The sequence below is a fragment of the Ursus americanus genome, chromosome 8 (genome assembly GCF_024610735.1).
Source record: "Ursus americanus isolate L20-20 chromosome 8, mUrsAme1.1.p, whole genome shotgun sequence".
Lineage (NCBI taxonomy): Eukaryota > Metazoa > Chordata > Mammalia > Carnivora > Ursidae > Ursus > Ursus americanus.
The window spans coordinates 69,639,228-69,661,416 of record NC_142134.1 but is presented as its reverse complement, the minus strand read 5'-3'; the positions used below and the strand labels follow the sequence as shown (position 1 = coordinate 69,661,416).

The 22,189-nt window shown below is 39.6% G+C and overlaps 1 long non-coding RNA gene across 2 annotated transcripts in view; it reads left to right on the top strand.

Moving 5' to 3' along the window:
* Positions 1–22,189, top strand: part of LOC148109602 (uncharacterized) — a 244,282-nt gene that overhangs the window by 166,143 nt on the left and 55,950 nt on the right. The window contains exon 4 of one of the 2 annotated variants that reach the window (XR_015725580.1): positions 9,894–10,030. The exons of the other annotated variant lie outside the window; for it this stretch is intronic. This is a non-coding gene — a long non-coding RNA (uncharacterized LOC148109602). The remainder of the gene's footprint in view (positions 1–9,893; positions 10,031–22,189) is intronic. 2 annotated transcript variants of the gene reach the window in all.

Genomic DNA, 22,189 nt, shown 5'->3' with positions numbered 1-22,189 from the left:
TTGTCATGGCTTCTGCTGGTAGCGTTCTCAGCAGTTGGCAGGGCCCTACACATCCTTCTAAGTGCCAGTGACTCCTGAAGATTAGTTCCATCTGTCTCGTTAGAATTTCTAAATAATAGTTTTGCATGCACATCAGGCAAAGGTTGGGTCCTTGCTTTTTACCACTCCCCTTCACCTACCTGCTTGTGTTCCTGATTCAGTTAGTAGCACTGCCGCCCAGCTGGGGGAGCGCTGAGAAATCGGGTTGTCATTGTAATCCCTTCTTCATCCTTTAATAACCTCTGCTTTTTACTCCCCTCTCTTTATCCTGCTCACCCTCAGCCTCGTCCTGTACCAGTTAATAGGTCTTATCAGTTGTGCCCTATAATTAATGCCTAATTCAGTGTCTTGGTTTCTGTACTCAACGTGTACAGTTAACTGACAAAGTCAGTAGTAGTTTATGACAGATAAGATTATATCCATGAGCTTCCCCCCACTTCCCATTCTCCTTGGGGTTAGATTGGAGGCGCAGAACAGCCAGTGGGCTTTGAGTGCAAGTGACACATATGTCTCCTAGCGTAAGAAATTTAAAAACAGAAAGAATTTCTCCACGCTCATTTTTCTCCAGAAACCTCTGAGGTCGAATGTCCCGATACTGTACCTTCAGGATGGCTGAGGAGTTGGCCATGGATCAGAGTTGGGAAGGAGCAACCCCTGAGATTCCAGACCTTGTTACCACAGCCTCATTCAGCACACCCTGACTAATACGGTTTGTGACTGTTCCTCTATTGCCAGTGGTGTGCCGTGTCAGTCCGCTCTCTGCACTATTACCAGCTGTCTTTCCAAATGTCCCTCACTCACTTCTCCTGATTTCAGGATTGATTGATCCCTGATGTCTATAAAGCGTACAGGCTTTGATAGCACCCACGAAGTCCTTCAGGATTCGGCCGTGGTCACCTGAAGACTCTGGTCTTCTGCAAGCTCCTCATACACGTCCTCTCCAGTGACATCAGACAATACATTGGAGCTCCGCTGTTTCTTTTTTTGAGCATATGCTGTTTCTTTTTATGCAAGTAATAGATAAATACAGTCTCACTGTAACAAGTCAAATAGTATAGGAGTATATAAAGCAAAATGTAAAACTTTCCTTTTCTTTTTACATTCATTTCCATCCTCAGAATTAGAAACCCGTGGTCAGTCAACCTGTTGGGCTGCATTCTTTTTAGTCTGCATTCCATGCCCTTACTTATGTAGCTGTACGTACTCAAGTGTATCTCTTTCTAAAAATAAATGGTATTCTATTTGTATACCATTCTGCAGTTATATTACTGTCTCTCTGTTATATTTTATGTTATTTCCACAGCTTGGAAGCTCCTGTGTGGAATATGCATTTATCTTTCCAGATGTAGCTCAAGCATCAACTTTTGGGCACAGTCTCCCCTTAACCCTCTGACTGTGGAATAGGTTCTGTTCCACCTTATTCCTGTCCTCAGAGCTCTTACCGCCTGGAGGTGTAATTATGGCTGTGAAATACTTGAGTCATTTAGTAATTTTTCATGCATGTAGTGAGTACTTACCAAATACCTACATGAATGAAGTTTTTTGTTTTTTGTTTTTTTAAGATTTTATTTATTTATTTGACAGAGAGAGAGAGAGAGACAGCCAGCGAGAGAGGGAACACAGGCAGGGGGAGTGGGAGAGGAAGAAGCAGGCTCCCAGTGGAGAAGCATGATGTAGGCTTGATCCCAGGACTCCGAGATCACGCCCTGAGCCTAAGGCAGATGCTTAACGACTGAGCTACCCAGGCGCCCCTGAATGAAGTTTGTTATACATTCAACGAACCTTCTAAAATCTTTGCTTTTACTTAGCACCATGTCTAGTGTTAGGGGAATTCTCTTAAAGTTGAGCTTAAAATCAACACACATTCGAGTAACTTGGACTAGAGTGTGGAAATTCAAAGGAAAAAAATCTGAATTTGATAACTGGTGTAACAGTTTTTTTCTTTCTCTCTTTATCCTCTACACTGTATTTCCTTCCTATCTGGAGCTATAGTCATTCATTTCTCTAAAGTCAAAACTTTTCCATCTTCGGCTTACAACTCCTCAGTGGACCCCTGCTCTCAAGTAGACTCCAGATTCTTTTGGAGTTTTATGATCTAGCCTCTTTCTGTGTTTATCTCTTACAATTCTATAGTACCTTGAACTTACACTTACCTTGGTGTTGGACACACTCCACCGAAGTTATCTATTGTCTGTCTTGTGCACTGGAATATGAATAACTTCTAGGATAGGATACCATCTTGCTCATTAATACAGCCCAAGGACCTAGTGAGAACACACTAAATGCATAAAATAGTTTTTTGATGAATTAGAATATACTTTTATTGTACATTATTAAATAGCTGATGACTTGTTGAATGCTTCATGTGTGCCAGATAAAGAACTAAGTCCTTTGCAAAGACAATCTCATTTAATTTTCATACCAATTTTGTGATGAAGACACTGTATCCATTTAACAGATGATGAAATTGAGCCTTACTCAAATCAAATGAATTGGTCAGCAGTACATAGCTCATAAGTAAAAAACTAGGCCCTCCTGAATTCTAATTCAAATCTTACTACCCCTGCACTGCATTTGGTGGTGACATGTAATTTGTTCTACTCTCTTTTCTGCTTTGAAAAGATTATTTTTCAAATGTGTTGTTACAGCCTGAATGTAACCACCCACCTCCCCAGTTCATAAATTGAAACCCTGCTCCCCAATGTAATGATATTAAGAGGCAGGGCCTTTGAGAGGTAATTAGGATGAGATGAGGTCATGAGGGTGGGGCCTTCATGAATGGGATTAGTTCCCTTATAAGAGTCATGAGACATCTTGCTTCCCCTCTTTGCTCTTTGCCATTTGAGAATACAAGGAGAAATCAGCAGTCTGCGGCCCAGTAGAGGGTCCTCATCAGAATCCAGCTATACTGGCACCTTAATCTCAGACTTTCATCCCCCAGAACTGTGAAAAATAAAAAATAAATTCTGTTTATAAGCCACTCAATCTATGGTGCATTGGTATGGCAGCTGGAATTGACTAAGACATGTGTTTTTCCCTAACAGCTCCCAATTTTTCTTCTGCCCTCTGTCCCTTCTTTCCTTGTTTTCTGTCTTCCTTCCATTTTACTTTTCTCATTCATTGAAACTTTAAGGACCATGCTAGGCAACTTCTGTGCAAAACCATAATTCCAGGAGGATCTCAAACTTTATTGGCTACATATGAAGTTTTAGGGAGAGACAATCCCTGGCCATTTTAGTGTGCTTCCAAAGCCCCTTTACAGTGACTAAGCCTAAACACATCCATTTATCTTCTTTTCTTCTTTCCAAGCATCCCAGAGATCCAGCCTGCTCTCTGGTTGCAGGGAGTGTGCATTTCTTTAAATGCTTCTCTTTCTAGCTTCTCTGAAGACATATGTAGAACTATTTTTTAAAATCTCTTTTAGATTTCAAAACCATTTTTTCCAGCTCTGCTGAAATTAATCTAAGGATTCAGTTTCTTCTGGTGCCCAATATTTGCATTTCTTTATTAATAGGTACTATAGACAGAAAGAGACTCCCAAGTGACTGGAGGAAACCTGGAGTCAGTTTCTCTGGAGCTACTGTTTCAAAACTCTTAATATGAGACCGTAAACTCCAAGCCTACAAGTAAATAAAACTACCAGGTTCCTTTTCCTGCATACAGAATACTTTGCTCCCGAATTGGCAAGCAAAAACCACTGCCCTGGGGCAGAGAATGAAGGCACATTCATATGGTGGGTGCTAAATGCTGTTGATTATCTACTTCTGGGAGTGAGTGAAGAAACATTATTCCTCATACATATTATTCATTTATTTACTCATGCAAGAAGTGTTTATTGAGCAAATAATGCACATGCTTCTAGAAGCTCACACTTTATGGAAGACTTCCCCCAGTCCCAGACTGCACCTTTTATCCTGGTCAGCAATTAATGATAGTCATTCTTGGAGAAACTAGCTTGTACCACATCAATTGGTGATAATAGTTCACAACAAAATTAACCACTCCTTATGTTGAATTGAGCTCTTGATGAGCCCATCCGTTGTTGGAGGGGCCCCAGTATTCTTTGGTAGTGGTGTCGCTCCTTGCTTAAAGAACATCAGAGCCTCGGTGACTCCCCTTTGCCTTCAGGACGAAGTGTGAACTCTGTATCTTGGTGCAGGAGATGCTATAATGACTTACCTGTCACTACTCTCTGGTTGGTGCATTACCCACTAACAGAACGAGACTGCTGGAAGTTCCTTCCACACATCACCACGTTTCTCGTTTCCTTTAATTCCTCTCTACCTGTAACGTTTTCCTGTTTCCATGACCGCCTTCTCCTTCCCAACCCCATTTTGGTACAATACCTCAAACCAATTCATTCCTAATCTTCTTTATTGGTTCAGTTTGCCACGATTGCACAAGAAACTGTCCCTAGCCCCAGGGATTAGATTTTGGTACTCTTTTTCTGTATGGCCTAAATGCTATTTTTTGTGGTATTCACTTCCCCCCCTGCAGTTTTAACAACCCATTTCTGTGTCCAGCAGCCTACTACACCGTGACCTTCTTAAAGGCAAGAACTTTGCCTTAATCTTCTTTTATACACCCAGGTTCTTGCATAGTACCTGACACATAGCAGAAATGAACGAACTAATGAGTAAGTCAATGCAAGAATACTGAGGTGTAGTTTTGTATCAGTTTGGAATGTGTTTGTCAATACAAACACATTCCAGTAATAGATCCTAGTACCTAGATAATAATGTTCTCATATAATAGGAGGATGTGGGTACTCCCACTCTGGTACCTGTGCTCCACATATGTCTTCAGGGTCCAGGGTCCTTTGTCTTTTTAGTCTTCATTGTAAATGATATCTTTCAGATGTTCTTATGGTTACAAGGTGACTGCATAGCTCCAGTCATCATGTCTGCATCCTAGATAGGAAAAAACAGGAAAAGTGAGTGCAGTTACTTGGCGATTGAGTAAAGTAATTTTGGGCACTTTCCCAAGAGGCCTACCAACCATTGATCTCAGTAGCCAGAATTTAATCATGTGGCCACGAACACCTGCAACTGAACCTGGGCTAGTTAGAATTTTAGTTGGATAAATTGTCACATTCAACAAGTTAAGGTTATGTTAGGATGGAAAAGAGGAGAATGGATACTTTCTGTCCCAGACTATAAAGAACATTAGCATGTCTAATGTTATGAGTTGATGTAAATGAAGGCTGTAATTCCAAATTGATTGAAATATCGAATTTTTGTGTGTGGCCATTTATGAATTAAGGCCTAGTTAGGGAAAGAGATCCTGTGGTTCAACACAAGAGCATGAATGCAGGGGTTTTAGAAAAGCTGAAAGGCCAAATAGGGGACTAAGAGGCAACCTCAGTCTTGACAGTAATAGGAAGTGCAACTACCGTCCCCCAGTGCTGGTGACCTAGTGTGAGGAGGTGGTGCTACTAGGATCTCAGAGCCAAGGATACGCACTGGGATCCCGGACATCAGTGGGAGTTGCCTGCAGGAGCCTGGTACCATAGCAGAGATACAGCCACTACCTGACCCAAGGTATGGACAGTGAAAAAGTCTATAGATTCTGCCTCCCTCCTGCCTTTAATATCTGCCAGTCCTCCCACTCACTCACGTGCTCAGAAGCCTGTTGGCAAGGCAGCTTGGGAAGGTTTGCAGGGTCAGCCCATTCTGAGCAGGGAGTAGATCTGAAAGAAACTGGGTAAATGTCTGGCACAGACACTGTGGTAACGGGGCAAAGTACAACTTCTACCTAAATACAACTTTTCATAAATCTGTAGGGGAAGAAATACACGGCAGTGGAGTGTGTACTAACTTGTATTCAGAAGTAGATTTAGGTACCAGCTCCTCCACTTACCAGCTGTAGTACTTTTAGCAAGCCACGTAAGCTCCATGAGCCTCAGCTTCTTAATTGAAACAATGGAGACGTTAAAATCTCATCTAGGGGCGCCTGGGTGGCACAGCGGTTAAGCGTCTGCCTTCGGCTCAGGGCGTGATCCCGGCGTTATGGGATCGAGCTCCACATCAGGCTCCTCCGCTATGAGCCTGCATCTTTCTCTCCCACTCCCCCTGCTTGTGTTCCCTCTCTCGCTGGCTGTCTCTATCTCTGTCAAATAAATAAAATATTAAAAAAAAAAAATCTCATCTACTTTCCTCAAGGGGTATCTGTGAATGTTTAGGAGATTATGTATGGAAAACCACCTATATATGCATACATTGTAAAGGATGTTTTTGAAGATGATTTATTAAGCCCCTAATACGTGCCAGGTATTGTCTCTATGCTTTACCTACATCATCTCATTTAACCTTCACATCAGTATTTGTAGGTAGGAATAAATAGAGCCATTTATAGTTGAAATTGAAGAGCATGGTAAGAATTAAGGCTAGAGAGGTTGATAGGGACTCAATTTGAAAAAACCTTTTAGATATTGTTGCAGAGAATTAATTTTTTTTAATGTTATAGGGAGTCTTGGTAGCCTTTGAAACAAATGAGAGACATAAATTTGATCACAAATGAGATCTAAATTTTAGAAATACCAACTTGGGTGTCAGGGAGCAGGGTTGATTAGGAGTGGGAGGAGGTGGTGGGCTGAAGACAGCAGGATCAATAATACAACCCTTGCTTAATTCTTTTTCATATCCACTTTAATCCTGTGTTTGAAATTATTAGAGTTTTTTTTATCATCTAAGAGGAAAACATGCTATATACAGATTTTGAAATAAATGTTTCCTGAGAAGATTTGCTAACCTGTGATCAAAATTGATATCCAAGGAAGGATTAAGGTTAGAATTTCCTTGGAACTTTTGCTGATTTGTTTTTGCTGGTTAAGCTCTAATGCCTTTGTGCTGCTAAAAGGTATGGATTTGACTTAGAGCCACGTTCATCCTGATCGGTTCAGGGTTTTGACTGGAATCGGTGTGGGGTATGGTGTGCGTCCGCCTGCTTCCAGGCCGGTGTAGGTCTACATGGTTTCCTGCCTGGTCCCCTGCACCTGTTTCCATGTGTCTCATTTTGTGTATACAACAAATACATTCTCAGAGGTTGAAGCAGAGGGCAAAAGGAGCACCTGTCAGCCCTGGAAAACCGTGCGTCTGCTTTAGAGGAATCAAACATTGATCTTTTTAGAATCAAAACAGTGAACGGATGTACTTCCTTTTAGTATTTTATTTGAAAATATTAATTGATGTAAGCCAGTGTATGGTCTCCTCTGCTGGGAATACCTCACGTGCTGGATTTTGTGATGGTCCTCACTCAGCACCATTCCTAGTGTTCCTCTTGTGCTCTCCTTGGAGCTGTCAGGGCTAGAAGACCAGTAACTACATTTCCCAGCATTTCTTACTATGTCTTTCTGGTTTACTCTCCTGTAATAATTGACACAGTCTTCGTGTTAGAAGGTAGAAGGGAACAGAAGCCATGGTACTTCTTTGTCGATGGCAGGTGGCACCTGGGCTTCAGCAGATGATGAGGTTCAGTGTCAACTGTGGCTTCTGGGGATGCTTGGAAAATCATCTGCCTCCACATTCCAGGCAGCAGTGACCATTTGACAATGGTTTCCTGGAGTTCCTGACCTGATTGAAACTTGCTCCTCAGAAGGCAGGTCAGGTGAGCCTGGGAGCTAGTCAGCCTAACAGCTAGTCAGTCAGTGCCAGTGTTACTGGCACTAAATTCTAGGTGTTAAGTCCTTTCTTGCTTGAAATACCTAGAGCAGTTCCTGTTTTAGTTTCCAGACCTGACTAACAAAACCCGTGGATACTGGTGCCCCATGTGACTTAGAAACCTAAAGAGAAAATTGCTTTTTTTTTTTTTTTTTAAGTAGTCATTACTCATATCAGGACTCATGGTAGACTGAAGGACAATTTGAGTGACAAAATCAAGTGCATATACCGAGACATTCCTCCTATCCAACATGGCACTGCATTTCGTGAACCAGAACTTTGAAAATTCGGGATATCTTGAGGTATGGCTTCCATACTCCAGAGGTCGTCTCTTTTCCTTATAGAGAACAACTTCTTTCAGGCCTTGTCTGTGACTCCTCTAGACAAATACGTAAGAATTCTAGGTTGAAAACAATGAAAATGTCATCTGAGACTTCTCTTACATTTGTAGGAACGGTATATTAAAGAAGTACAACTCAGGGCTTCATCAGACATAACCCATATATTGGTCTTCCTCCATGTTTTTACTCAATCTTAGATAAAACAGTCTGATAGTCACTTTAAAAAATAAATACTACTTTAATTCAGAAATTTGGTGTCTAGCGTAGATTATTATTTAAAACTCTGAAGATTTAATGTCAGTCTTTTTTTTTTTTTAAAGAATTTTATTTATTTATTTAACAGAGATAGAGACAGCCAGCGAGAGAGGAAATACAAGCAGGGGGAGTGGGAGCGGAAGAAGCAGGCTCCCAGTGAAGGAGCCTGATGTGGGGCTCGATCCCATTATGCCAGGATCACACCCTGAGCTGAAGGCAGATGCCTAAGGACTGCGCCACCCAGGTGCCCCTAATGTCAGTCTTCTCCCTTCCTCAAGCTCTAACCTGCCTCAGGGCATATAGGCCTGTAATTAGTTGTCTTCTGTCTTATTGCTCGGCCTGCTTCTCCTCCTTCACTCCCATTTGTTTGCTTCCCAGATTCTGAGAGCTTCAAGTTTAAAGGAAGTGGTAACGTAAAAAGGACATATCTTTAATCTGTTCTCATGTAACTGGCTTTATGTTCTCTGGTCCTGTCTTTTTTTTTTTTTTTTTTAACATCTTGTTTATTTATTAGAGCGAGAGGGAGAGAGCTCGAGCAGGGAGGAGGGGCAGAGGCAGGGAGAAGCAGACCCCCACTGAGCAGGTAGCCCAATGTGGGGTTTGATCCCAGGATCCTGAGATCATGACCTGAGCTAAGGGGAGACACTTAACCAACTGAGCCACCCAGGCCCCCCTGTTCTGTCTTATGTTTAAAGCTAGGTCTTTCTTTATCATAGGGTTACTGTTTTGGCCTTTTTAAAGATCCCTCTTAGACTCTTCTACCTATAGTTCCCTTGACCTAGGTACAGATGCATCTCTAGTCCAGCTTTTTGCCTCAGACTCCTTGTGAACCCCTAACAAACCAGTGTTTACATAACATCTAGCTTCTGGATGCTGGGTTCCTTCTGTTCCTATAAACCGAATTATTGGAAAGGTACCAAAATGATCACAAGTCAGCTCTCTGTCTCTTGATTTGCCCACATCAGGTCCATGGGAAGCACCCACGAATCCTTTTCATTGACAGACTCAGGGACCACAGCCATCTACCCCTCTTCCTCTGATTTTTCCTGATACATGTGATCTTCCCTGCTCCTCCTTTTCCATGAACATCTATGATGATTTTTTCTTTATTTCTTCATTTGAGCTTTTATATTTCAATGCCTTTGTTCAATTATATTGAATCTGAGTCTTGTTTTCTACTCCCATGTGGGGATTTTTTTATTTTCTCTTATAATCTTGTTCTAATTCTAGAACCTCTTTGTCACTCTCTTCTGTAATAGAATTGTTAGATCTTGATTTTTGGAGCCAAAGCGTCTAGCTCCGCACTTCATCAGCTGTGTGACTTTGGGCCAGTTATTTAACCTCCCAGTGCCTTACTTTCCTCATCTGTAGCATGGGGATAAGAATTGTATCCAAAACATAGTTTCTTGTGAAAACTAAATGGTATGACCTGTGTAAAGTCTTTATTTAGTACAATGCGTTGTGCTCAATAAATGTTGGCTATTTTGTTATAATGATCTATCTCTAGCTACACTGTTACTTCCCATTAGGACACCTCTTAACAGTTACCTTCTCAACGTAGCAATTGTGGTGGAGTAATCTAATCCGTTTCTAATATTAGGGGGTCACTGGAGGGTCAGGAGCATGCCAGCATGAACTTGCCTGGAGAGGACATAACAGAAACACCAACGTGGAGAAGGTGATACACAGGACCTTTAGCAAGCCTTGGGGTTGAGTGGAAGAGAAGGAACTAGCAAGGTAAGCAAACAAATAAGCAAATGAACAGTTGTTAATGTCATATCAGAAATAGAAAAACTCAGTATGCAAATTGCGAAATGAGAGATGTGTTCAAAAGAAAGGATGTCCGTATTTCATCACAGTAGAAAGGTTAAGGAAATCAACTAGTTCGGTAAGAACTTCAGCTGTGTTAAGTGAAGAGGCGCCTGCAATGCACCAAGCACCGTTCCAGGCAGTGGCTCCAAGACAAACCTAGCAGATCCAAGCCATGTCCTCAGATTTATGACCAAGGAAATCATTTCTTAAAGATACTACAAAGAGAACTATCTGTGTCCTGTGTGAGCAGTGGTTCTCAACCTAGGGAACTTCAAAAAATACGTGTGCCTGGGTTTCACCACCCCTCCTAAGATTCTTATTGGATTAGTCTGAGTAGTCTGGCATGTTAGAAAACTTCCACGTTAGTTCTCATTTTCAGTCAGGGATAAGAATCATGTTCTAGAGAGTGGTTCTCAGAGTCTGGCTTGGAGCAGCAGAATCAGCATCACCTGTGAATTTGTTGAAAATGTGACTCCTCTGGCCGTTCCCCACACATACTGAATTAGAAATACTGTGAGTGGGCCTAACATTTTATCCCAGCTTTCCAGATGATTCTGATGCACACTAAAATTTGAGAACCATTGCATTAGCATAGAGTTCAGTGGTGTATTTGGGGGAAGGAAGGCTAGATTGTCACCTTTGCGTAGAAGCTGTGTGATAAGGAAACGAAGGTGGGGATGAAGTGTGGGGATGAACACCTGCACAGTTCAGTGGTAGAGGTTGCTTGAGCTGATCCTCCTCATCCCCTCCTTTGCCTTCTGTGTCTTTGTCTGCTCCTGGTTTATATAGCTTTGTTCTCTTTATTCAGTTATTAACCTTGTATTCCTTAGACACCGCAGATAAGCTGGGCTGCCATACACACCTTATTCCTGGCTGGAAAACTCTGTGAAATTTGATGTAGAAGCTAGAATGAATTGGAGGGGGAAAGTGAACATGTGTGACTGTGCTCAGAAAGGTTAAGTAACCTGCCCACTGTTTTTCATCTAGTAGGTCACAGAACTCGGATTAGAATGGGCTATTTCTGTCTAAACTGCAAGCTTTCTCTCCCTACTGTTGCACTAATCTGTCTCTTCTTCCTGGATACACTCGTGGGCCATGTTCCCTCTAGGCCTAGGTCCCCCGTCTTCCTTGCAGTGAGATGTAGCCCTGCAACTAGGTCTAGTTTATGTGAGCAGAAGTGAGTGCACCACTTTAAGGACTGGCTTATAAAATACCGCATATTTTTATTCTCCATGCTCTTTCTCTTTCTGGTAGCTTCATGCAGATATGTCTGGTAACCTTGTTTGTAAAGATAGTGTAGCAAATAAGACGGTAGGAGCCTAGGTCCCCGAATCACCTGCTGGAAAGACGTGACAAGCTTTGGACTTTACGTAAGAGGTAAATACACTTCTGAAATTTGAGTGGTTATCGAAAAAGAAGCTGGCACAACCCTACAACATCCCAACTCTGCAATGACTGTCACTTAGGACACTCCTGCATTGGTACTAACTGTGTCTTCCTCCTTATCCCTCCTGCTCACTGTCACACATACTTTGTTTAGAAACTTTCACAGTCTGAGCCTTTGTGCTTTGCTTGCTTTGGCTGTAACTGATTAATTTCTGCCTATAATTTATTTGCTTTGTGTGGATTTAGGAGTGAGACTTTTGTCTCCAGAATAGGATTCTAGTAGGATTCAGCATTGCCTTCAGCAGTTAAAGCATGACCAATAACCTAGCAAGTGAGCCGATGTTTGAGCAATCATCTGACTAGGCTCTGTTAGAGACCCTCTCTGCTTCTATGCTGCTGTTCTTTGATTCCAAACTCCCATTTGCTTCAATATATTGTTGGACAAAGCTTGGAGAGAAAATTAATCCCCAAGGCCTTTCTGGAAATCAGCGAAACAGATTTTTGAGCCCATGATACATTCTTCAACAACATTCATGAGGTTAGCATCATTAGAAAGAAAATTCAGATTATCTGTCTTCCTATGTATTTTTAAATGCACTTTGACTAAATAGAGTCTGATGCTACAACTGGTTCTCATTATGCACTAATTACTTGCTAAATTTGATTCAGAAGAACAAAGAAATTTTGAGTTATTCAAGGACAAAAAAGTCTCCAATTCTCAAAAATACACATTTTTTACATTCCTACTACTCAAAAATAGCTAACACATATTTCTTCATGTTTGAGAGGAAAATCTCCCAGGCTAAGGAATTTGTTCCAAGTTTTGTCAAGGAAAGAATTTATGCTTTAATTTGGTACCTTAAAATAGAAGAATGTTGGAATAAGGCTATCTCTCCTTAGTTCTAAAGGAGAGAACTTAATAGTATATTTAGCGTAATTTTGACTTTGACTTTTTGATGTGACTTTGCCATTCCCAAAGTGTTGTGACTCTTGATAATCTATTAACAGTGATTTTTTTTTAAAAGCAAATTCTTACGAAAAACTTTCATGCCATGTATCTTCTTTGAAATTTGCAGTGTTACCAGCATATTGAAAGTTCTGGCATGTCCTCCTGTAAAGACAGCCCCCTCATCCCTTGGCCAAATGTTGTTTCACAAAAAATTTGCTTCCTAAATATGTTTAGCCACTTCTGTGTTTTTGTATACTTGCCCCAGAAATTCTTCTTGTAAAAACACAGTTCTGCTGGTTCTTTGGGTAATTTCACCTGTTTCTCTCAAAGTAACTCCTGTAACATCAATATGATTCTAACACGTTTGATTCCTGTCATGTGTATTGTTTGTTATTCCCTTCGTTATGTAACCTAGCGCTGTGCTAGGCCCTCAATACATATTTCTTTAAAACCTGACCACAGAAGAAAACCAGGGGATAGAAATGTGTAAAAATTCTGCTTTACTTCCATACATAAAATGTGATATTTCTCAAGTTGCTTTGGAATTTTTTCTGTTGATGTTTGACCTGTTTGGATGAGGTTATAATATACTCAGTCTGAGGCATCAACATATAATTGGGAAAAATATGTTATTGACAGTGATGACTCTTCAAGGTCCAGAGCACCTAGTTCTGACCTAGAAATGCTTTCATAATAGAACTCCATTATTGTTACATATCTGTTTGTTTTCCCTGCTGGAATGTAAATCCTTGAGGGCAAGAGCTTTGTTGCTGCTTTACATCCACATTCTCTCAGCCTAGTGCCGTGACCGGCAGAAATACTCAGTGGATACTTAGGTAATGTGTGATTGCATTTACTGTTTCCATACAGGTAAAACTCTCTAGTTCTGACTCGTCTAGTGCATCTGTGCAGTCAAGCTGTGGTTTGGGAACATGGATTGAAGTCATACCCTCAACTCTTGATCTGGCAGAGAATTTTCCGTATTTACAATGTACGTTATCAATATAATTTGAAAAAAATTAATTCTCATAGGACTCCCCATATTATGGATGGTTTGTTTCCCTGGGTCTATTGCTTGTACTTACTACTGCAAGTTTAAAAATTTTGAGACCGAAGTGTCATTTTAACCACCAATTCCTTCTCTCATTCATCAGATCCAGAAATTATTTTATTGTTTTTGTCTTCCAAAATGAACTGTAGAAGCATTATATTCATTGTGAACCTGAAGTCGGTTCACGGAAGATTCAGGAAGACACTGTTCATAATTTGAAGCTGTTGATTTTCCTGAAAAGTTATGACTTCTCCCATAATGAGAGTAAACTCTTCAAGTAAAGCGATCTACAGATCAACTAAGGTATATAACAAAAAATGGGAAAACATATATCTAAAAGTGATTCAAAAATATAATTTAGTAGAAAGTATTACTATACTTGATATTAATAGTAATACAGTTGATTGATTAGTTAATATTATTAATGAAAAAATATTCATGACATTTGTTGACAGAAAGACAGACTTTATTCAGGACCATCAGGATAGTTGTAGGGACAATGGCAATGAGGTTTTGCAGTGAGGGAGAAATATTAGGTTCAACTCCCAAATACAACAAGGAAAAGTAGGAATTTATAGACGAGGAAGTAGGGTGGAGTTTAGTGGATGGAAAATTACTAAGAGGAAACATCAGGGGTAAGGGAGGATTTCACCTAAACCAATGTAACCGTAGTTCTTGCTGAAACCAGATCAGATATCACCTGGGATATGGTGGTGGGTTGAGGAACTCTTGTTAGATATGGAGGGTGAACAGGTATGGAGGATGGGAGACTCTGTTTAACTGATTTAGCAGGATATTTGCTAAAATTGAACAATGCAAAGACAAAGGAAGTCCAAGTGTCAAGGCCTAGTTGGGAAGAGGATTTAGAAGATCCTGACTAGAGTTTGGTGAAGGAGAGACTCTTTTCCGTTTATTTACGGTCTTTTGTTTCACCAGAAACAAATTGGAATAGACACACCAAACTGGCTAATGATTAATGATTAAAAACTCAAATTCTTTTAACATTTGTTAAACTTTTATTAAGTGGGTAAAATGGATTGTGTATTTAAAATATGAAAACAACAAAATACTCAAATACTAATTTCAGTACTTTTTTTTAGAATTTTTGTTTTTTTTAATTAAAAATTTAAACATTATATTTGAAAACTACAATAAGGTAAATCACTTGATCACATTAACTAGCACCATGGTAAGCATTATTCAGCTTCCGAGTTTCTGCTGAAGTAAACAGTTAATGAAATAATGACAGTGATGGTCACAAACTTGCGGATACTGAGTCAGTGCTCTGAAAAACATTACCATTCAGAAGCATTGTAGGAATTCCAATACTTTTACCAGTTCATCTTTTTAAAAAAACACTTCAGTATTTAATCTGGGAGGAATGAGGCTAATTTTACCTTTTATGTTTATAAAGCCATGACTCCATGCTCTGTTCAGTCCCTAAAATGGTGGTACTTGGCCCAGCTCTGTATTTTGGTCTTGACTCATAGCTGTCAAATACTTAAGGGGATCATATACTTTAAGGCCTATTTGAAAAGTTCCTCTCTCCCATGCTCCTACAGCTCCAGATTTCTAAGACTTGCTCTCTTCCATCTCTCTTCCATAGCATTCTTTCTTGAACATCATCCACACTGCCCATGTGCCCTGAAAATAGGGTAGCCCTCCTCAGAGATCAGGGAAGAAAGAGAAGTTATGTGAGTAGAACAAGGAAAAAGCTGTGGCCCCTGGTGTTATCAATGACTTTCCACATCATATCCATTTCTCCTATTTATTCCCATGATGTTTCCAGACAGGGGGAAAATACGTTGGTTTCCCTGCTGCTTGCTGCGAATCTGCTAATGTGTGAATCTGTGTGTTGTTCTGATTGGGTGCATGGGAACTGTGAGGTCATGGCTTGGAATGAAGCAGATGGAGCCTCAGTAGACATACTCCAGTGACACACCCTTGCTACCAGTGACGTATTGCTAAAATCATCAGTCTATATTTTTATAATTTAATATAAATAATAAAATTTGGGAAATGCTCTCTGGAAAATTATAGGAATTTTGAGAATATTTTTGCCAATATTTTTATTTTCTCTGACAACATCCTATAACTTGTATGTTCCCAACATGTTCATTTCTAATAATAAAACTCCTATAAAAGTGGAATTTTGGTACCGTCATACTGCAGTAGTTAAGGTCAGGAATCACTGGTTTTCCTGGTTCCTGAGATCTCACAAAGAGGCCTGACTCCCACGTTGATGCCCCAGGAGGACACATCAGTAACAAAGATACGGGGAAAGAGATGAGAAATGAGGGGATGTTAAAACATTTGCTTCTTTGACCTCTGAAAGGGTGGGAAAAACATGGACTTTGAAGATGGGTATGTTGGTTGGAAAAAAAATGCTCCATTGTTTCCATTTTCTTTAAAACTGAGAATAATGATACTTATTCTTTAGGGCTGAAAAGAACCTAAGGGTGCCTCATACTCCTTAGGCATGCTGTAGATTGGAACTGTTACTCTACAGCGATATATGGGAAATCTTATTTCTTAGCTCAGGCAGTATAGGCCTTATTTTCCCACATTAAATTAAGGTAGCCTTTTAATATGCATCATTCACAACCCCATAGAACATGCAATCTTTAATTTCTGCCTTCAACTCCCTTTCCACCATAATCTCTGTAATTAGAACCATAAGAGAATTTATGCACTGGGGTAATTATACTCCCAAGGTTAAGATGTAAGAACTAAATAAAACAACTTTACCAAAAAATTCTTGGTAAACCTTTTGAGGGCTAACGTTTTCATCTGATATTCTGATTCTGTGATCTTGGTGGGAGTTGGAGGAATGTGCTAAGTGACTTTTGTAATCAGGAGGATGACTGTTCCACATTCTGAATGACCCAGAATATAAACTGCCTCGGGGGAAAGAAGTACCACTGAAGTACTCACCTTATTGTTTTTAACATTGGATGGCAACTGATAGAACTTCTTAACTGTGTATATTAGTCAATAATATCTACAATATTAGATATGATTATTTTTCCTTTCATTATCTGTAAACTGGAGATAACACTGACATCAGTGGTTAAGAGCGTGGGCTCTGGGTACTATGATTAGCTTTATTTGAGGATTAAGAAAGGCTAAATAACATATTAGAGGAGATAGAAATTAAAATTGCAAGATGCATATAAATAAAAGTCATTGTTACATAAAGAGACATAAGGGGTATGTGTGTGTGTGTGTGTGTGTGTGTGTGTGTGTGTGTGTGTATGTGACTCTTGGTTAGCTTAGGTCTTATATGAAACTTCCCAAATGCTCAGGGTACTACTATTAAAAATTGTGCCCAAACCAGAAACCCATTCTACTAGACATAATGATTTAATATGCCCTAATGAAGGTATAACACATTCATGGAGAAAAGAAAGATTACTTAATAAATTATATTGGCACAGTTGGCAAGCTTTTTGAAACAATGGCTGATTTATTTCCTCATCTATAGGAATATTTGTCATTTTTTGGCAGCTCAACATCTTTTGAACACCACCCGTGTTATGCTTGGAGAGCTTCCCGCATTATAAATTCCACCTTTGCAAAGTCAAAATTTTGAACGTTCTCCCAGCCTCCTTCAAAGGTATATCAGAGCATTTGACCTCAGCTTTAAAAATTATTATCTACTAGGTCATAAGCTAGTAAGTGAAGAAGTGGGTGGTGCTTAGATTTGATCTTTTGGCAGAGATGGTGGCAGGGACACCTGACTTTTTCTTTGTAATCATGATCCCTAACTGATACATCATTTCACCCCATAGACCAAAAGAAATTTTGGATGGATTAAAGAGTTTCATTTTAAAATTTAGATTTTTAAAGTATATATAAAAAGTAAAAGTGAATCACTGTCAAATCTTGGAATGAAAAATCATTTTAATTTTAAAAAGGAAAAAAAATCACAAAAGGAAAATCAACATGGGAAATTAAATTATTTTCTATCTCTATAAATATTTCCAAGAAATACAACATGTAACAGGTTAATTGCTTTATTATATAATAAACTCATAGAAGACCTATGAGAAAACAAAAATTGTTGCTGAAAGCTTGAGTTAAGTAGCAGAGAAATGAGAAGAGAATTTACAGAGTAAAAAACAAAACAAAAGGGGTAATAACTATTTGAGTAAAATGTTCAAATTCATTGGTAATGAAAGAAATTTAAATTTAAAACTGTGATGAAACATAATTTGTTGACTGTGTAATCAGTAATATTTTTCTTTTTAATAGAAATCCCTCATGCTGATGAGTGTATAGAAAAGTAGACTCATATACTAGTGGAGAGAGTTCAAACTGATATAACCTTTTTGGGGAAACATTTAAAAATATATATCACAATATTAATCTGTTCTGAACCAGTAGTTCCACTCTGAGAAATATTTTGTTTAAGGAAATAATCTGAGATATCCATAAAAATTTATGCATAGGATACTTACTGAAGCAGTAGTTATTAAAGTATAGAAATTAAAATATTAAAGTGTGAAAACAAACCTTAAACAGTACAGACATGGTTAAGTACCTATGAACAATTCATGTAAGTGAATATTACAAAATTGTTTAAAATATGTTTCTGAGGAGTTTTCAATAACATGAAAAATACATGTAATTTAAATGGAAATTGAGGTAACAAAATTATCTCTGTAGTCTGTCTTAAAGGATGTCAGCAGTGAATTCCTCTGAGGGGTGATTTGATAATTTGATTTTTTCCCTTTTTAAATATATTTATACTTTCAAATTAAAAATTTTTATAATAAAGAGAAAAGTTCCCTAAAGTTAATTTTGTGCATAAGAAAAACCGGTTTGACTAAATTTGCTTTAAAAATAAAATGTTAAATTAAATTAAACAGCCCTTGTTGAAAACAACTTGTTTGATGGAAAAATTTGTTTTTCAGTTTCCCACTGCCAAGATCATTTATTTCAGACAACGCTTTTATCTTGTGCCCTGCTTAGAAGCCTCATTGGCTCCCTGTTTCTTATGCCTTCAAGTCTAAATCTCTGACGGCTTTTCAAGGCCTTCTGTAATTCTGTTCCATCAAAAATTATTCCCCCTTACTCTGCCTTCTGCTTGTCTGCATTCCAACTTGTATTAAAATCATCCCTGCAACTCCTTACTTGCTCGTAAGACACGCACACGCACGCGTGCACACACGCACTGGTAGACTGTCTGCTTATCAGTCTGAGAGACTCATGTTGCTTATTCACTCTTTCAACAAATATGAGTCTCCACTATGGACCGGGTGCTGCTGTGGGTCCTGGGCATATGGTTAAAAAGGTTGAGGAGTCTGTTCCCATGGAAAATTTTGCCCAGAGGAAACATTATTTAATCCTTGAAAGGCCAAGAGGTACATGGACACCTCTACAAATTTGAGGTCTAGCCGTAGACCTTAACTTGGCACCAGAATTCTGCATGTTGGGTCACATTATCTTGTACTTTGGAGGGAAGAAAACCCTCACTGATTTGTGTCTTTATTTATCCCCTCTCCCCCAGTTTTTACAAGAAACAACTATGTAAAATGTACTATTGAATGTGCTATAAAGAAAATGCTTTCAAGGGCATTATTCCTTTGTGTCATTCTGTTCCACCTTATAAGGTTTATGTGCCAGCTTTATTTTTTAATGTATTACTAAAGAAAGTTTTGTTTCCTCTGAGGAATTAGTTTGTCTCCTCCTTTCAGATAAGGATAAGGATATGACACATCCCATTTCCCTTTTCACCCTGAGTACCAGGCAGATTGGTACCATATTCTTAAATCGCAGTGACAGCTACAAGTATTGGCACACTTGCCTTAGTATTATTTGCAGATATTGATTTTTTTTATTTCTAATTATATAGCTTTCTTTTATTGCTTGTAACTTCTGGGAAGGAGACCCAAACTCTGTGGAAAGAGAAAGGCAAGTCATCCAGATGCTGCATGCTAGGCTGAGGTGCTCATTCTCAGCTGCTTGGAGTGGTGGTGGCCATTGGCTCTCAGCTGAAACCCTCTTTGGTAGTGGCTCTCAGTCAAAAAAAGCCCCCTCCCTAAGGTTACATCCCCATCCCTGTGGTGGCCCACATCCGATACCTGGCGGACTGAGGCAGCAGTAGAAAGGCCCTAGATCCTTTTTCTCAAGGAGGAATACTGCGAAAGGGTATCCCAGTTCAGCTGCATGGCAGTTCAACTTCTTCCTCAGCCCAGCCTTGCATCTCTCACCTTCAGAAATGTTGTTTAGCTCTAGAGTACTCACCAGGACCTCTCATTCATGCAAATTTTGGTCTCAGTATCTTTTCCAGGACATCCTACCTACAATAACTAGATTAAAAAAAATGAAAATGTTCCTATCCCCTGTTAGTTACCCATAGATACTCTCTGCAGGGTCAGGTCAGTAACCTCACTACTCTCAACCCCATACTTCACGTTTTATCCATGACACCACCATTGGTCATTGATCTCCCTTCTTCCGTGGACTTGTACGGGTCTTAGAGTTAGAGCTACATTTCTTAGCACTTAATCCTTTATTGGCTTCTATTGTTTGCTGTTGTTTCAGAATGTTTTAGGCATATGGTTGTACTTGACACCCTCTCTCACTGATCCTTGCATTTTTTGTGTGTCCGTAGTCAGCTTTCAAGCTCGAGAAACTGGCAGCGCCTTAGAAGAGCTTAAATTGCCCTCATAGCTACTGTGCTGCTTACTCAGTTTTCAGCTTGTTTCACTACTTGTGCAGGGAATATAATTTTATTGTCTGGACATGGCAGTCTTATATTCACAGGAGGCAAAGCTCTGGTCCATACATGGCCATGTGTGGTGCTGCTTGAATTATGATCTGCTTTAAGCCTAGAATTAAAATCAAGGTTGTTTTAGTTTGCTAAGCCTTCTGAAACAAAGTACCACTCACTTTGTGGCTTAAACAAAAATTTAATCTCTCACAGTTCTAAAGGTCAAAAATACCCAGTCTAGGAATTGGCAGAGCCATGCTCTCTCTAAAGGCTCTTAGGGTAGGATCCTTCCTTTTCCTTTCTTCTTCTTCTTCTTCTTTTTTTTTTAAGATTTTATTTATTCATTTGAGAGAGAGAGCACAAACAGGGGGAGAGGCAAAAGGAGAGGGAGAAGCAGACTTCCCGCTGAGCTGGGAGCCTGATACGAGGCTCGATCCCAGAACCTGGAGATCATGAGCTGAGCCAAAAGCAGACTCCTAACCATCTGAGCCACCCAGGCACCCTGGGAGGGATCCTTCTTTACTGCTTCTGAGCTGCTCCTGGTTGCTGGCAATCTTTGGACTTCCTTGGCTTGTCAACTCATCACTTTAATCTCTGCCTCCATCTTCAGATGGCTTTCTCCTGTCTGTCTCTGTGTCCAAATTTCCCTCTTCTTAAAAGGACACCAGTTATGTTGGATCAGGACCCACCGTATCCAGTATGACCTCATCTTAACCTGATCATATCTTCAGAGGTACATTTCCAAATAAGGTCATATTCATAAGCACTGGGAGTTAGGACTTGAACATATCTTTTTGAAAGACACAACTCAGCCTATAACAAACATATACTTTGCTCTGCCCTTGGCTTTCTGATTCAAGACCAACATGACAGATCCTACAGTCGTACTGAGCATCCTCAGTTGAGGAAACTTGTTTTTATTTATTGGTTGAAATGTGACATCACACCTAAGAAAAGTTCGCAGTGCATTATGTTGAATACTGATAGAGCCCCCTGTAGGTGTTGGGTGCACCTTCTACGTTCATCTGATGCCCTCCTCATCCCTTTCTCTGCGTGTACCTACCTCTTCTTTGCCTAAGGTATGCAGGGTGCAACATTCAACAGAATTCTGTGATCTGCTAATTGTGCCCTCCATTTCATACCTTTTCTTTATCGTTCTTTCCTCTTATCCAGCTTTCCTGTCTTGTGTATCAGTCTTCAGATGGTATAAAATGATGGGAGTCCTTTGGATGGTTCCTCCTTTTCCAAACTTTCTATATTAATTTCTGAAGTGAAATAAATATGGAACATTAATTCAGGCAGATGTTGAGATATTTTTAAAAATGTGAAGAGAAGGTACTCTGTGGACAAATACATTTAGGAGATACTGTGTACTAAATTTCTCACAGTTCTGAAGGCCAGAAATTCAAAATTCACATTTCCAGATTTGCAAGGTCTCTAGAATATTTAGGTTTGTGAGAATTCCCGCAAGCAAACAAAAACAGCAAAACATGTTTAGCTTGGTTTAAGTCAGCCTTTCCCAAATGTATTTAATCATGACACACACAGAAGAGAGCCAAGTTGTAGAACTTTTTCATAGCCTCTCTATGGGAAACAAAATAAAACTGTCATCATCTTGGTATGTCTCTCTACACAGAAGGCTTTTCTAGATTAGTCAGTGACCCAAACTGATTAGAGCCAGTAATGAGAACCTCAGACAAAACACTGGTTTCTAAGGGAAAGGCTCATGCCCTTAAGGATGTATTTTAGCATAGATATTAAAAATACAGGTTCCAGAATGACATTGCCTGGAGTTTAAATTACTTCTCCACAACTACAGACTATTTGTCTTTGACCAAATTATCTAATATCTCTTAGCTTGGGTTCCTCATTTATAAATGATTCTAATGACAATAATGCCTACTCATGGCATGATTACAGAGCTGGAATAGTCCGTGCGAAAGGCCCGGCGTAGTCCTCGGCACACACTTCAGTCTCAAC